Genomic DNA, 15532 nt, shown 5'->3' on the forward strand with positions numbered 1-15532 from the left:
TAACAGTACCTAAGTGTACTTTTTCTTAACTCAAACTAATGTATTACTACACAGTACAGGACTACACAAGGAAACTTTTGTTTTTTAGTTCGTACCTATTTGTTGCACGTCGCCGTAAAAGTAAAGTGGTAATAATTTGTCCAAAAACCGGTATTCATGATACCTAGTAGACTTAGGCATTGTCTACTCAATTTTAATAATCAGTGTGTTGAAATCTCTAACATCGCATTACGAATTAATACTGTGGACTTGTTGGACTTGTGGCGTGTTAACAATTCTAATTCTGTAATACGAGCATTATGGCACCATTGTTTCCCTTCTAACCATTATATTGCTTCACTGTAGCAACCACATTCATTGATATTATCTAAGTTTTCATTGTCTTCATACACTTAAGCATAGACTTCAAGTTGTAATCCGACGGCCTTGTTTTCCGTATGATTCATTTCATACCTTATTCAGTACAACTTAAACATGGGTAATATGACTAATAGTACCTACTGCAGTTACAAATTAAAATTGACATAATAAAATATTACAAAACAGCTAATTAATTATTTTAAACTCTGATAAATGTTTGCCTACATAATACGTTCTACCAAACTATTCGCGAGGAAAAAAAAATCTTCCGTACTTCGATACCTACCTAAGTGACTTTCAAGAATTTACTATTAGGTAATCAGATTAATCTTTTTTTCTTTTTGTAAATAAAAATCGCCAGTTCACCGCAGTTCTCAAAAGAATGCCACTAAACCCTGAGCGCACCGCGGCACACAATTAGTCGTTGTTAATGAATCGTAATCCAGCGCGCGATAAACAAGGCGCACGTGCTGCCATCTATTGGAAAACTTGCTCACTTCACCAACACTGCAAACAGCGGGGAAATGACGATTGTCGATACTATCTGTTCATGGTCACAAAGTATCGATATACCTAGTTTTAAATTCTTGTTTTGTATTGCAAGTAATTCTATTAACTTTGGGCAAACTGCATCATCAACTCCATCCCCGGCTTGGAATAGGCCTTTGACCAGCAACTTTTTTAGCTGTAATGATGACAACGAAGCAATTTACCTTATTTACATGGCCTGCACTTCTTCTTCTTCCGAACTTTTAACTATGTCGGCTTCCAGCCTAATTGGATGGAGTTGAGCCCCGTTTTACATAGAATAACTGACTATCTGAACTTATTTTGGTACCAGATTGTATACCTGATGAGTAGACCCAGTAACTCCAAATTCAGGCCAATATGAAAAAAAGCACTAATAAGCAATTCACCTGTGTAGTATCGGCTGAAAAATATTCTAAATTCAATACAAATAAAAGCGAGCGTGTACGCTCGGCGCGCGATGTCGACTTTAGGCAATTCAACGCAAAAAACCGCGCAGACTAGCATCGCGGCTGTGTGAGTGCCTATCATACTTCACGTATAGTCACACAAACCATTTTGATCCTTTCGAGTGAAATTGGTAGAACAAAAAATATATTATTTAGTAAATAGTTAATAGCGGGAAAATAGTGTAAGTCTATGGATGACTAAGATATAAAAGCATGAAAATAAGTCGTTAATACTTACACTCTTCTGCAAAAAAATCGGGCACCTATGAAAACCTTGGTTTTGAGGACTTTCTGTATATTACATACAATTTTCAACAGTACTAAATAGTCGACTGATGATTAATGACAATGTTAAGAGTTTCTGTATTTTAACCGATTTCAAAAAAAGAAAGGAGGAGGTTTCAATTAGATTGTTTTGTGATTGTTCTCAATTTGATTGTTCTCGATTTCTCAAAGACGCCTGGACCGATTCGAAAAATTGATTGTTTATATGAATGGTCCAGTCCATCCAGACCGAAAAATTGTGGTCAAATAACAACAATTGCCGGAAAGCCAAATATTGGTGAAGAGCTTGGGTTTACCATTGCAAATAAAGTTTTAAGTTATCTATCCTATATGCTTCAAAAGTTATTCGAGATCAAAAGTCAAAATTTGGGTACATCCAAAATGAAAAAAAAAAATTATAGCTCGATTGGTAACAGACATCTGCAATAAGTGATTTCTAGCCTAAGGAGTCCGCCATATTGGATTTAGACTCGCGACACATTTTTTTTCGAGTTATTCATAGCAAGCCCTTTCATTTGATACCCATATCGTAGGAATGCATTAAAAACATTTTTTCCTCCATCATGGGTATACCGCCATATTGGATATAATCATACATTGTCATTAAAACTGAACATTCAAACAAAATTTCAACTCAATCGATAAAAAAAATATGCTTCAAAATTGAGCTTTAAATAAAATAGTAATGTATCAAGATTTGTTGGTCGCGCTTGAAATGTACTCTATTCTCGGTATCCACGGCAGAGGTTATTCACCCTACGCGATGTGACGGAGCGACACGTCCCCTCTCTGTGAAGCCTTGCGGCGGTCTGGTTTGAGTTGACTCGCGTGCAGCGTTTTATAGTAGTTTTTAAATAATTTATAAAAAATATAAAAACGAGAGATTAAATTATAATATAAAGTTTATGTTTTAAAGAAAGAGTTATATTACTATAGTAAATAATTGTTATATTAAATTAAGTAAGATAGATGGGTAAAAAAAGCATTTGAAATTCACAATTTTTCACATTGTTAAAATATTTTTTTCTGAAAGATAGAGACCTAAATCAAAAAATGTTTTCAACTAACTATAGGCATGGGGATTTCGTCTATGAGTAAAAAAAGAAATATGATTAGATTTGCCACTGTTTTCACATGAATTTAAGCTTCGAAATAGACGCTGAACGGGAATTTTATAAAACATCTGTTACGTTATAGGGGTTTTAAGTATTTAAACTACACAAATTGAAATTTATGTTTAATTAACTATATAGACAGTGAAATTACCTTGCGTTATTAAAAAATAACATAGTTATAGGATAAGTAGTTACTGAGAAACAGTGGTTTGAAAAGTACCATTTTAGGCCAAATGGCGCGCGGTTGACGTACACGCTCTTAACTAGAAACAATAGATTTCATTTGGCAAAATTTTTACATTGCAAGCGTAAAACACCCAAAAAAGGAACATCAAAACTTCGAAAGTATCGATATCAACTGCAGAATGCGGACATCCCTAGCCCCGGTGCAATAGCTAAACATTTATTTGATGGCGTATCGAGTGATTGCGCGCCTCCGTATTGCTGCCACCTGAATTAAAAACAATAAATTGTCGACAACACACCCCCCGCGCGTCCCGCTCACCCCCGCACACCCCCGACCAAATGAAACTTAAGACTCCCAAGTTTTCTATTAAAAAAGTTACAAAAAATAATGTTTATATTTATCGATATCGAAATTATTGCCGTCTAATTTGGTTTTGACTATAAATTAGGGTATGTTTTAATAATGGCTACATTTCCCTGTTTCAATGTAGTTGTTTTGTTTTTGTTAATGTTTTAAAACGGAATAGTATTTTGTTTGTTTAGGCATTAGAATGCACCTGTAATTTTGTAGAGAGATGGTTTTTCTTCAGCTTAACAAACAATCAGAAAATTACGTTAAACTCAATTGCCATTTTGGCATATCAAATAAAGCTACTTAGCAAATTCAACCACATTTTTGGCAACAGATAACGAGTCTCCAATCCCATATCCCCGTCTTTTTGTAAAACCTGAGCATCAATCAGCCAATTATTCGCTAACTTATGGTAATGCGGGGCGCACACTTAGCGTGGAAGCGGTCCAACCGCGGCAAGTCGCGCGATGTGACCACAGGCGCCGAGCAGACGCGCGACTAAGCGCGAGCATCGTAAATTGTAACTTATCGCGATTTCAGATCGACGTGGTTACATTTGTGTAGACTTGATAATGTTGAAGAAGGGGCTTCGGTACATGTAATGCAAGGTTCTTGTATAATCACAGAAAGGCCATACTGCAAGATATATTTGTATTGTTTGTAAGTATTGTGCAATATGCTGTAAGTATGCAGTAGTGCATAGTCACAGCTAAAACATATGTACTTTAGTTTGATTGCTTTGAATGAGTTAATAATTGTATCAAAAAGTATTTTGTTAATATTCTATCTTCAGCATTTCATGAAACCAAGACATCATTGCAACATAAAATAGTTGGTCATTAATTAACTTGTCACCTCTATGCGTTCCCAACTCTGTAAGATTGGCTTTTAACTGAGCATACTACCGTTGTCTCCGAACGTTACAATATTCGCTAATTTCACCCCCTCCTCCCCTCACTCACGCACACAGACACACATGAGCACCATGTAGGACACCAATATAACACCATAAGTGGATTTTTGGCACGAAAACACTCAACATACGGCGATGGAGTTCCGATAGCTAGTTTATTTATAGTTCCCATTTCCTAGTTCTGGTATGACCATTATTTTTATGTTAAAAAGTGCTTAATAGAAGAAACTACATTAAATAACGTAAGTATTGTCACTGTCGTTGTGTTGTCAACAATTCCTCTCGATACGAGTACTTAGACGTGACTACATATAACCGTAAATCGGATTATTTATTAGATCCTTGTGAAAAATTAAAGCCACAATCAAAGAATGAAAAACCTTCACAGACACCAAGCCCAAATAAAATCCTTTTAAGTAGAAACCTCTATGATTCCCCAACCAAACAGCAGTAAGGTTAATTAGACTGAACAAACATCGTAAGGGGTTGCAAATTAAATTTATTAGCACCCCTCCCCCCGCACCCCGCGGCTAAGTGTCACTAATGGCAGATTTAGTGTCGCGGTCGCCGCCCGACACTCGACACTAATGTACTGACACTTTAGCAAAGAAAAAATATGTGGGGATACACTATTTTCGGGTGATGTCGTATGCTTTTCCGTTTTTTTCTTTTATTTGTTTTTTAATATGATAGTGTTTTTGGTCTCTTGACGAAGTATATAAGGGGGATCTTGTGAATTTGCTTTATATTAATTTTGTTTTTATACGAAACAAGCTTTTGCCCGCGGCTTCGCTCCCGTCAACTGACTTCTCTACTTTACCCTATTTTTTCATAAGAACCTTCTCCTGACAATAACAAACACAACAAAAAAAAGAATTAGCCAAATTGGTCCAGGCGTTGTTGAGTTATGCGCTTACCAACACATTATGCAATTCATTTTTATATTATAGATATTGTAGCCTAATTAGTGATTAGATCTTGAGATAAATACATAGTGAAGATAATTTTTATGATTTTTCCATTAAGAATATCGACCTTGCGACTCAGCACAAAGCTAATTGCTCAACTAATTAGTAGATACAAATAGTATCAATATACAAATTAAAACCAAAGTACATGAACATCTGACAGTCCACAACCGCATTACAATGACTAATTGACAGCACTAATGACTAACTTGAATACTGTTTAACAGTTCTCCCAATCAATCACAGACCAGTTAAAACCTAATCCAAGTACCATCAAGTTGTACAGTTAAACTATTCTCAGAATGAAGACAATGCTGCCTAACTGGCTAATGATGACCTCTTCGGATGCTGGGGGGTGTGAGGAGGTGCCGGGGGGTGTCGGGGGGTCACAGTGATTGTATATTATAAGAGAGAAATAAACGTAATGTCTGAAGTTGACCGCGGTCACGCTGAGGTTTATTGTCCAGTTTAGTGATGGGAATTGTGTCTACTATTCAGTATTTCTATCGAGGAGCACATACAAGGCAAAGCAATTTAATGATGAATTTCATGATGAAGTATTCAGAATATTTTCTATATCTAAAGAGAAAAATGTTGTGTCAAAACATCGAGAACATTTCATCATTATGTGGAAAACACTGTACGTAAACATAGTCTGATGGTTATAGGTACTCAGAACTCACTTATGTACCAAAAGATTTCAGACATTATACTTTTAGAATATTTATTTAAATGTTATAAGTATCTGATAAGAATGGATATAAAACATTGAATAAATACTCTTGTTTTTAGCACTAAGTTGTACAGCATTAAATCAAAAATTTTCTTAGTACACACTTTGTACCCATAAACATTAACGAAACGATTATATTGTTAATGTCAGTCAATAGTCTATACAAAATATTCAGTTATCATGTCCCATCCCTCGAGCGAGTAGTCTTGGCAATAGCGCAGGTTTATGCGGAGATTAGCGCAAAACAGGCAGTTAGCGCCACTCGCCGCTCATTAGCCGGCCCCAAAGTTTCGCGCTCGGCCACTCCATAGCGACACGCGGCGCTATTACTTGTTAATCAGCCCGTGTTCATTCACTTCATCTTGTTTATGTGTACTAGCCATTATATGACATGCCGTAGTGCAGTGAGAGAAAGACTAACAAAGTAAATCACCACAAGGCAAGGGTACAAAAAACATCATCAAATTAGTAAAACAATGTTTTCCAATTTCTTTTACTAAAGGGACATAAAACTCGAGCCCTTCACCAATCAAGAAAGTCAATTAAGAAAATTAATAAAAACGACAAACACCTAATCCTTTTCCATTAGTACGAAAACATGCAAAAAAAGTGCGTCCACCAAGAGCGCACTAAATCTAACAGGTCAAACATAACTCAAACTCGAAAAAAACAGCTCATCTACAAAATGGAATTGGAATAAGTTCCAATTCTTCGATTCCAATTCCAGAATGAATCCATTCTGATATTTATTGGATATTCGGATTAATCTTTAATCTGCCCTCTTGTGATCCGTTTTAAAACGCGCTTATGAGTTTATCTGCCATTCAAAATTAAGCTTTAGTAGTCAAGCTATAAGGTTGTGTTTAAGTCGGTGCAGTTAGAGTGGAGGTAGTAAAAGTGGGCAATATTTATGAGCTTTGGAAGGAAATTCTTCGTGAATGTTTGCATTTATGAAAATATGCTCGGATGGAGGAGGGCGCCACACGGTCCAATTGTGACATTACATTGTTCAAACCTGTACCTAATACTTTATTGTATTAAGTTATATGAATATTATTAGCATTAGAGGTCGATTGCTTAAAAAGACGAGCATCCGGTATATTGTCCTTTCAAGTGGGGATTCATTAAAAACAATACGTTCAGGGTTAATGTTGCTGATTCCTGATAGCTAAAAATTCAGTTAGATATTATATTTTACTTAATTTCTGTAACTGAATAGTCGTCTGGCAAAATTATTATTTGAAGTGTTCGTAATGACCATCTGAAAGTCCGAAAACATTATTTCTAAGAATTAGCGTTCATTAATCAAATACACCTCTGTCTGTATCATCCCTTACAACGCAGAGCAGCAAGCTCCGAGACAACTGTGCAGTGTTCACAAAATCTGTGCATTCAAATGTTGCAGCTGTAATTATCGTGTGACATCACGTCGTACGAAGGTGTTCGAGAATTTTTTCCTCTTCTAATTAAGGGGGAGTCGCGCCGAGTGCGCCTGGCGTCGCGTAAATCATCCCGACTTATTAAAAGAATTCTCTACGAATCGAACCTCTTTAAGATTCCAACCTCCTTCCTCCAAACACAACGGAAAATACACTTTAAAATGTGACAGTTAAGAGTGACATTAGCGCGCCGGTGTTGCCAGGCAATCATCGCGTATGTTCCTGTATAAGATTTGCTATCGGAAAAGTAATGCTTTTTAATATAAAAGCTAAGGTCGCGACTGCGAATGATTTTCTGTGTATTAAATATTGAATGGCGGAATTTATGACTTATTTTTAGGGCGGTTGGAATAATTTGAAAATTATTTTTTTTCGTTGCCAGCGTAATAAATTTTTATGTCGATAGGCGCTGAAATGAATGTAGATTATTGAACATTGAGCGACGTAATTGAAATGGTAGTAATAAGAGATTAAACAGTTCTCTTGATGACAAACTTTATTACGATTTTATGCCTTTGAAAAGTAATATTCAAGTAGTTACTCTTACTTAAGGAGGCAAATACTTACTCCTACTTAAAGATTTAAGTAATTACTATGTAAAGATTTAAAATCCTCAAAGAAGAGGACTAGTCTGTACAATTTCTAAATCAAATAAAACGACATTTAAGTAGATACAGTTATCGTATCTTTGTGATGTTTGAAGATCAATTCTAAGAAAACACTACATCCCTGATTCCATTGACGTGGTAACAAGCTTCCATAGACAACAGCCGCGGGGTTGTCTCTTGTGAAACGATAACAGCGTGGACTAGCTCGGCCCGCGGCGCCGCCTGCCCACTCGCGATCAAATCAAAACATACAGGTAGGAATATATCAAACATCCCCTGTGCTAGGGTGCCCATGTATTATTGATAAGGTTGATTTTTCAACTAGTACACGGTAGTAAATAAACACATTTTTAAAGATAATCAAGAATAATATATGTTACAGGAAATAAAGTCCAGTTTATGGAATAAAACAACTCGGAACTTAGCCAGTTAGATTACTGATACCTTCTAACTCTAGAGCTACTGGATAAATTGGTTATTTTTTCCTGTGTAAATAGGTAAGGGAAATGCTTTACGGAAGTCCATCACCTGTTTGATGAATAAGTACGTACATAAGTATTTGAAAAATTATTTTCAGTCATGTTCCATGTCATGCACAATTAATTACCTAAGTGTTTATTTAGGAAATGTCCATAACAATAGAGATTAATTCGTAAATATGAGTAAGCTGGTCACCCTACCCCCCCACATTCAAACGGCCTCGTTCTAAATAAAAACATTGCTCCCAAATCGCTTCTATTTCCCCAGCATCTGTATCTGAAACCACCTTATATTTACCGCTCACAAAACTACATTCAACCTTATGTTTAGTGCAATAAAGTTTAATATCTTATTCTGTTGGAGCAAAGTTAATGTTGCCATGTTATAGGTATGAGATTGCAAGGAGTCGTGTGTGTGGCAACATTAAGGCGAATAAAATTTAAATATGGCAACACTCGCGCGCGCTATAAAAGAAACAAAATAACATAAAGAGGTATAAAAATATATTTATATAGGAATGGTTTAGGTGTTCCGTTCACCTGGCGCGGTGCTCCGCTTGTTTTAATATCAAACTATATTGTTACATGACGCTGTATCTCATATTACGGTATGATGTAGCGCAAATCACTATTCATGGATTTTATACCTATTTTTTATACTTTGCAAGGTATCCTCGGCCGTTATTCACCTGAAAATGGCCATATCATAAACTAAATTCAAGACACAAAATCTCAACTAAAGTTAATTGAGATCTTTAGTTTATCTTCACTGTTTCCTATCGTCTGTCCTGTCACCGAGGCAGTTTCTGAGAAAGAAGTGTCGCAGATTCATAGGTAGCTGACTGGCTATGAATTTGCGACACTTCTTTCTTGCTGAGGTACTGGTTTCATGTTTACTTACTTGTATTATCACATCTTCGAATATCAGTGCTACAATACGTTAAAAACCGTAGACTGCGTTGAAGTCTTTAATTACTTCATGAACCAAATACATACCTAATCCTAATTTTTTGTACGACCACTGTAGCTTTGTTTATTTGTGCGTCCTTAAATACCTCATTTTAACACGTGATAAGGTTAGCAGTAAGCCCTCTTTACCCGATCTGCTTATCATTCTGATCATGTATCTCTTTGCATGAGGACGATGCAATCTGTAAAGGGCTACACCATACTTGTGTGACCCTCGCGTGCAACTTGTCACTCAGTTTACGAATATTTTTCTAGCAAATCTATCTGTTATATGCTGAATAGACAAAGATTTTTTTTTAATCGGAAAACTTAGCAAATTGTTTATAACGGTTTAAACAATAGAAAAATTGTAGTCACAAGTCATTTAAGTGACAATGTCATAATTACGAAAGTACACTTCTGGACACATCTATTGGCCCACCTTGTATTTTCAGTTTCGTTTGGTCCTAGCTAAATTTTTATATTAGGTCGAGCAAAAGGTTTTTATGCAGTTTTGAACCTTGCACATTCACAATTTCATTCAATATTCTTTTTTTGAATTGCGAATACAGAATTCAAAGAAACAAGAGACAATTTGGAGCCTGCTTGTTGATATCAAACAATCGATTACTAAGAAAACTTGGTTTTATTGGTTTACTTGGATTTAATTCTTGAAAAAAGTGATTGATATCTTTGGTTTTGCAACAAACATTACTTATTCTTAACATTAAGGTGAGGTTCTCTCAATAATCTATGGATACTTCACCTGAAGGCGCCGCCCAAGCTGTGGCACTTATTCAGGCCGGACACAGCCAAAGAAATGTGATTGCTCAACTTAATTTAAGTCGATCTGCGTTTCGAAATGTTTATCGGAGGTACCTAGAGACTGGCGGCTTTGTTCGTCGCCAAGGAAGGCCTCGATCTCGGGTCACAACTGAAAGGCAGGATCGATTCATCGTGACGACCAGCTTGAGAAATCGTCACCTTGCCTCCATTGAGATACAAAATCAACTTCGCGACTTCCATGGAGTATGTGCGAGCGCTCGAACTGTTCGCAGAAGGTTAAAAGAACGCGATATGGTACCACACAAGCCAGCTAATGGGCCCAAACTAACGAGAGCCCACCGAACAGCGCGCCTTCATTTCGCACGCAGTCATTTAAATTGGACACAGCAAGATTGGAGCCGTGTACTCTTTTCTGATGAGTCCAAAATTGTGTTACATGGCAATGATGGAAGGAAGAAGGTCTACCGACGTAAGGGAGAGCGTTTCGCACAATGCTGCTTTGAAGAGAGGGTTGCTTGTGGCGGTGGCTCAAGGACTGTCTGGGGCGGTATGTCCGCGAGCGGCAAAACTCAACTTGAGTTTGTTACAGGACCACGGCTGCCAACATTAAATGCTGAAAGGTACATTCGTGAGTGCTTAGGACCTCACGTGATACCATACGCGGACTATGTGGGCCCAAATTTTCTTTTTATGCATGATAATGCAAGAGTCCATGCGGCCGGCATCGTCAGGGAATATCTTCGGGATGTGAATATCACAGTTATGGACTGGCCAGCCAGAAGCCCAGACATGAACCCCATTGAGCACATGTGGGACGAGCTAAAAAGACGTGTTAGGGCTCGTCAGCCAGTTGCCCAGACGATGCAGGAGTTGAAAACTGCCATAGAAGAGGAATGGGAAATGATCCCTCAAAACTTCATAGAGCGGTTGATAAAGTCTATGCCTAATCGTATGAGAGCTGTGGTAGATGCCTATGGAGGCCACACACGTTATTAAATTAAACCTTTATTTGATAAAACATGTTTTTTATTCAAAAATCAATTGCCTTTAACGAGGCACATATCCGACTTGTTAGGCGTAGCTCCATGTCGTATGGTATTCTGAATTCAAATTTAAAACAATACGATCGAAAAAGAAGGTAAAATGTATCAGGTTTAAAACTGCATCAACAGTTTTTGTTCAATCTAACAATCATATTTCGGTAGGGGCCATCAAAACCTAAACTCTAAGGTGGGCCAATATATGTGTCCAGAAGTGTATATTAACTGAAAATATAACTGTTACAATAAGCGTAAGTACAGCTACTTACTTTTATAAGTTATTTTTCTCAGCAGTATTAATAATGGACTAGATATTTTTTATTATTTTATATAAATAAATAATAGTTGATTATATCTTAGCTATCGTCATCTGCCTAGCCTTTTCTTGAGTATGTTGATTAGCTTCCAATCTAACCGATTGCAGCTGAGTCTCTGTTTTAGCTAATCAACAGCATTCTATGACCAGAAATAAAATTACAAATTGAGAATTATATAAGCATATATATTAGATAGCAAACAGTGGTCACCCACACAATGAGAGCGGCGTAACAAGTAAATATTTTTGCGCGTTACAAGTAACAGTCGGCGTTGCTCGTATTATTCAAATGCGCACCAATAAGACCATTTACGGCCGAACATAAAACTACAATCGAACCGTACGAATAAATATCAGACCTCTGTAACTTATAACCTCAGGGACCATGATGTACTAGCGCAATACTGGAAGAGACTCGATCAATGAATTAGGAAATAGTCGTAATAGCTGCCGGCTTATTAGGAAGTTAGTAATTACTGGTTTATCGTGTTTAACACTGGAATAAAGTTCTATCCATTGTAATTAAATGCTTTGACCACAAGTCCGATCACAATTGAATGAAGCGGCAAAACTAAAATTCGATTGCCGTGAAAACTTTATAAGAACATTTCTGTATCTACCGAATTATTTACTTTAGTTGCATACTGTAAAATCCTTTTTCAGTTATGCAGTCGCAGTAATTACAGAATGTGTTGTTTTTAGCACAGATTACTTAATAGTTACAACAGTTTTAGTCCACAATAAAATTGCAATCATTGGTTGGAATATAGGTAGCCCGGTACTCCGGCTTTAAATACTTCCAATACACCAATTAATGATTAGATTTTTTAATATTACAATTTAATTCCTCTATTATAACATAAATTACATAAAGATTTAGAAAGTGAGGCACATCTAGCGAGTAATGTGGAAGGTAAAAGTTATAATAATACAAGCCATAACGCGGGGTTATGGTTGAGGTCGTAACCGGCGAAACAACCGGACCGAGGTTAATTCCACACCTGCACTTATTTGCCTCCTATACGTACTATATACCTACCTAAGGCTGTTTACTTGTTTATCACACACGCATTATGTAATACGTCTATGTGTCTGAAGTCAAATACGTTTTTCGTTAATCTGAAATGAAAACTAGTGAAATTGTAATATTACATTTACCTACTTTCTTGAAAAACTTACCTTTCAATAATATTTTTCTCGGATTCCACACTATGTGGAAATGATGAAGCCTATTCTCTGTTTTTTTGTCAAAGAAAATAAGTTCATTGAATATTTATTTACTTCTTACCGAGTGGTATCAGGTTACTCAGGTAACTGGGTTGTGGATGTCAGATTGGCAGTAGCTCCGTCCAGTGAGGCCGGAAGCCGACTCCAACAAAATTGAGAGAAAGCGAGGTAGGTCATAATTTATTGAATCCAAAAAGTCGTGGAAAATCTTCTACAGAAGAACATATTTGCTCCTTTCAATTTCCTTTTAAAAGGCTCGTTTAGTCATTATATTTATTCATGAATTATTGTAATAGTAATACTTTAATTGAATAATGTGGAAGAAATAATTGGTCTTGGGAGTGTTTTTTACAGAAGATGATAGAATAGTGGAAAATAGAAATAAGTAAACGGTACGCGAGAACTCGTATTAAGTTTCCCTTCACTTGTCACAACCATTAACCGTTGTCATCAAGGTAAATCAAGGTGCACTAGGCTATGCTCATTAAGTATTTCTCATCCACCTTATCCTTTCTTCCATAGAAACTTAAACATTCGATGGAATACATAATAACAATTACATAGCAAAGCACATATTAGTTACACTTAAAGTTTGTAGGCCTTCAACTAATAGGTAAGTGCTTACACGTTAAGTAAGTGTAGCGAAATAGACAAACAATGACTTGGCAATAAATTAAGTGATACTTAAGTAATGCTAGTTAATGCCGCGCAACTAAGTAAGGAACTTGTAAGTTTTTGTACTTCAGTGTAAGGAGTTGTACTTGTAGGGTTGGTGCTGTCTCTGAATAATTATACTGAAAGCAATCGCAGCACAATTGCTAATTTACCAGAACAATGCTTGATAGTGTAGCTTCTGTATATTTTAGGAGACAAATTCAGATCTATATGACAGATTTTGATCATTCAATACACAACTTTTATATTTTATGTCACTTTTACTTACATACTATAAAAATGACATTATTTGAAGTATTTTTCAGTGGTGCTTTAAAATTGGGAGAGATTTTTCGACTTTTCTTGTTATCGTAAGCTCAGAACAATCTCAGCAGTTTTCCCTCCAAAAAAACAACAATCTATAAATACGGTACCCTTAGTAGTTTGTACAAGGGTAACCAAAGCCGAATATTATTGATAGTTTATTAATATTCGCGAGGATGTCACCGCCGGGGGTGGCCAGATAGGGAGACACTTGTTTGTAAGCCCAGTCATTGGAACTATGTGTACGTTTGTGACGGACTTATTACTACCAAACTGGAAAGTTCTCGATGCTAACAACTTTCATGTACTTAAGTAAGTGTTATTTGTGAGGGGTACAAGATACAAGATACAAGATACAAGATACTTTATTTGTAAAAACATGGGTGTACATATAGTTATGCAGGTTGTTACACAAGAAAATAAAGTTACCATTCATGTTTGGCCTCTTAGGCGTACAAATTTTCAAAAAAATAAAATTTAAAATAAGGAACATTCTTAAAATTTTACTTACAATTAGGTTAAAAATATAATAAATAAGCTACTAGCAAAATTTAAAATAAAGAACATTCTTGAAATTTTACTTAAAATTAGGTTAAAAATATAATAAATAATCTACTAGCTACTACTAGGGGTGGTGGGAATAATTTGGAGAGCATCATGTAGCTACTAAACTTGTATGAATGTAATTACAATTACTTATATTGGTTCTTGGCATTTTCCTTCTTGCAAAGTGAATATCAACTTCTGGTACAAAAGCTACCTGAAAAGTTACCAGAACAGTTGACATTGTTGGTAATTTAGTGACTACTTTAAAATGAGTATCTAAGTAATATGTACTGTGTTATATTAATAAATTATAGAGGAGTTATGTTACCACGCTACCACCTTGAGATATTCCTGTAATGATAGCTGTGTTTTGTGAATAAAAAAAATACCCAAAACCAAAAAAAAAATCCTGACCAAACTATTGTTTTTTAGCTTTGTACCTATATGGAATATCCTTGCAACTGTTTAATCATGTAATGGTTTATAACAGTCACACGTTCTCCCATTTTAATTTTGTTTATCCTTCCCCTAACTTAATAAATAAACTTAAACGAAGTGCACAGATAATAAAGTTAAAGACCATTCCCATGGCTAACTGACGCGACAACACAAAACATAATCAAATATGCTACAAATGTAATCCCCATTTATCTAACATCGGCCGATATCCTATTATCCTAATCAAATAGCCTTTAATATCGCCGACACTGTAAACATTGTTCGGTTGACACGGTTGGTGCTGTTTGCAAACATGTAACCCTTTAGTGACGTCACCGCGGCCACGCGCCCGCCACGCGCCCGCCACGCGTCCGCCACGCGTCGCCGCCGTGAACAACTAATACAAGTAATTATGTTAGCGGATTACACGCATGATTGATGTTGGCGTGTTAACGAATTTATTAGTTGTTATCGAATAACTCTGTTGATATGCGCATTACAGAACATTAACCCGCTTTCGGTTCCGGGAGCTGAGGCTTAAAAGCTGCCGTGCTTAGTGCTCATAGATTATACAGGATTATGAACAGGTAATTTCTTTAACCGATAGTATTACGTTTTTAGATTTAGTTTGTTATTAAACTGTCCCAAACTTTTTCCCTTAACCTAACTTCTTAACATTTATGTTATAATACACCTAAGTCCATTCTCATAGTAAAGACAACATTCGTCCTGAAAAATAACTTAGTCCAAGTCAACTGACTCATGATTAACTCAAAGCTGGTGATTTAAAAACATCACAAATACACCAAGTAAGCTGGCTCCAACCCCCAAAGCGAAA

This window comes from Helicoverpa armigera, chromosome 23, assembly GCF_030705265.1.
Source record: "Helicoverpa armigera isolate CAAS_96S chromosome 23, ASM3070526v1, whole genome shotgun sequence".
NCBI classification, from domain to species: Eukaryota; Metazoa; Arthropoda; class Insecta; order Lepidoptera; family Noctuidae; genus Helicoverpa; species Helicoverpa armigera.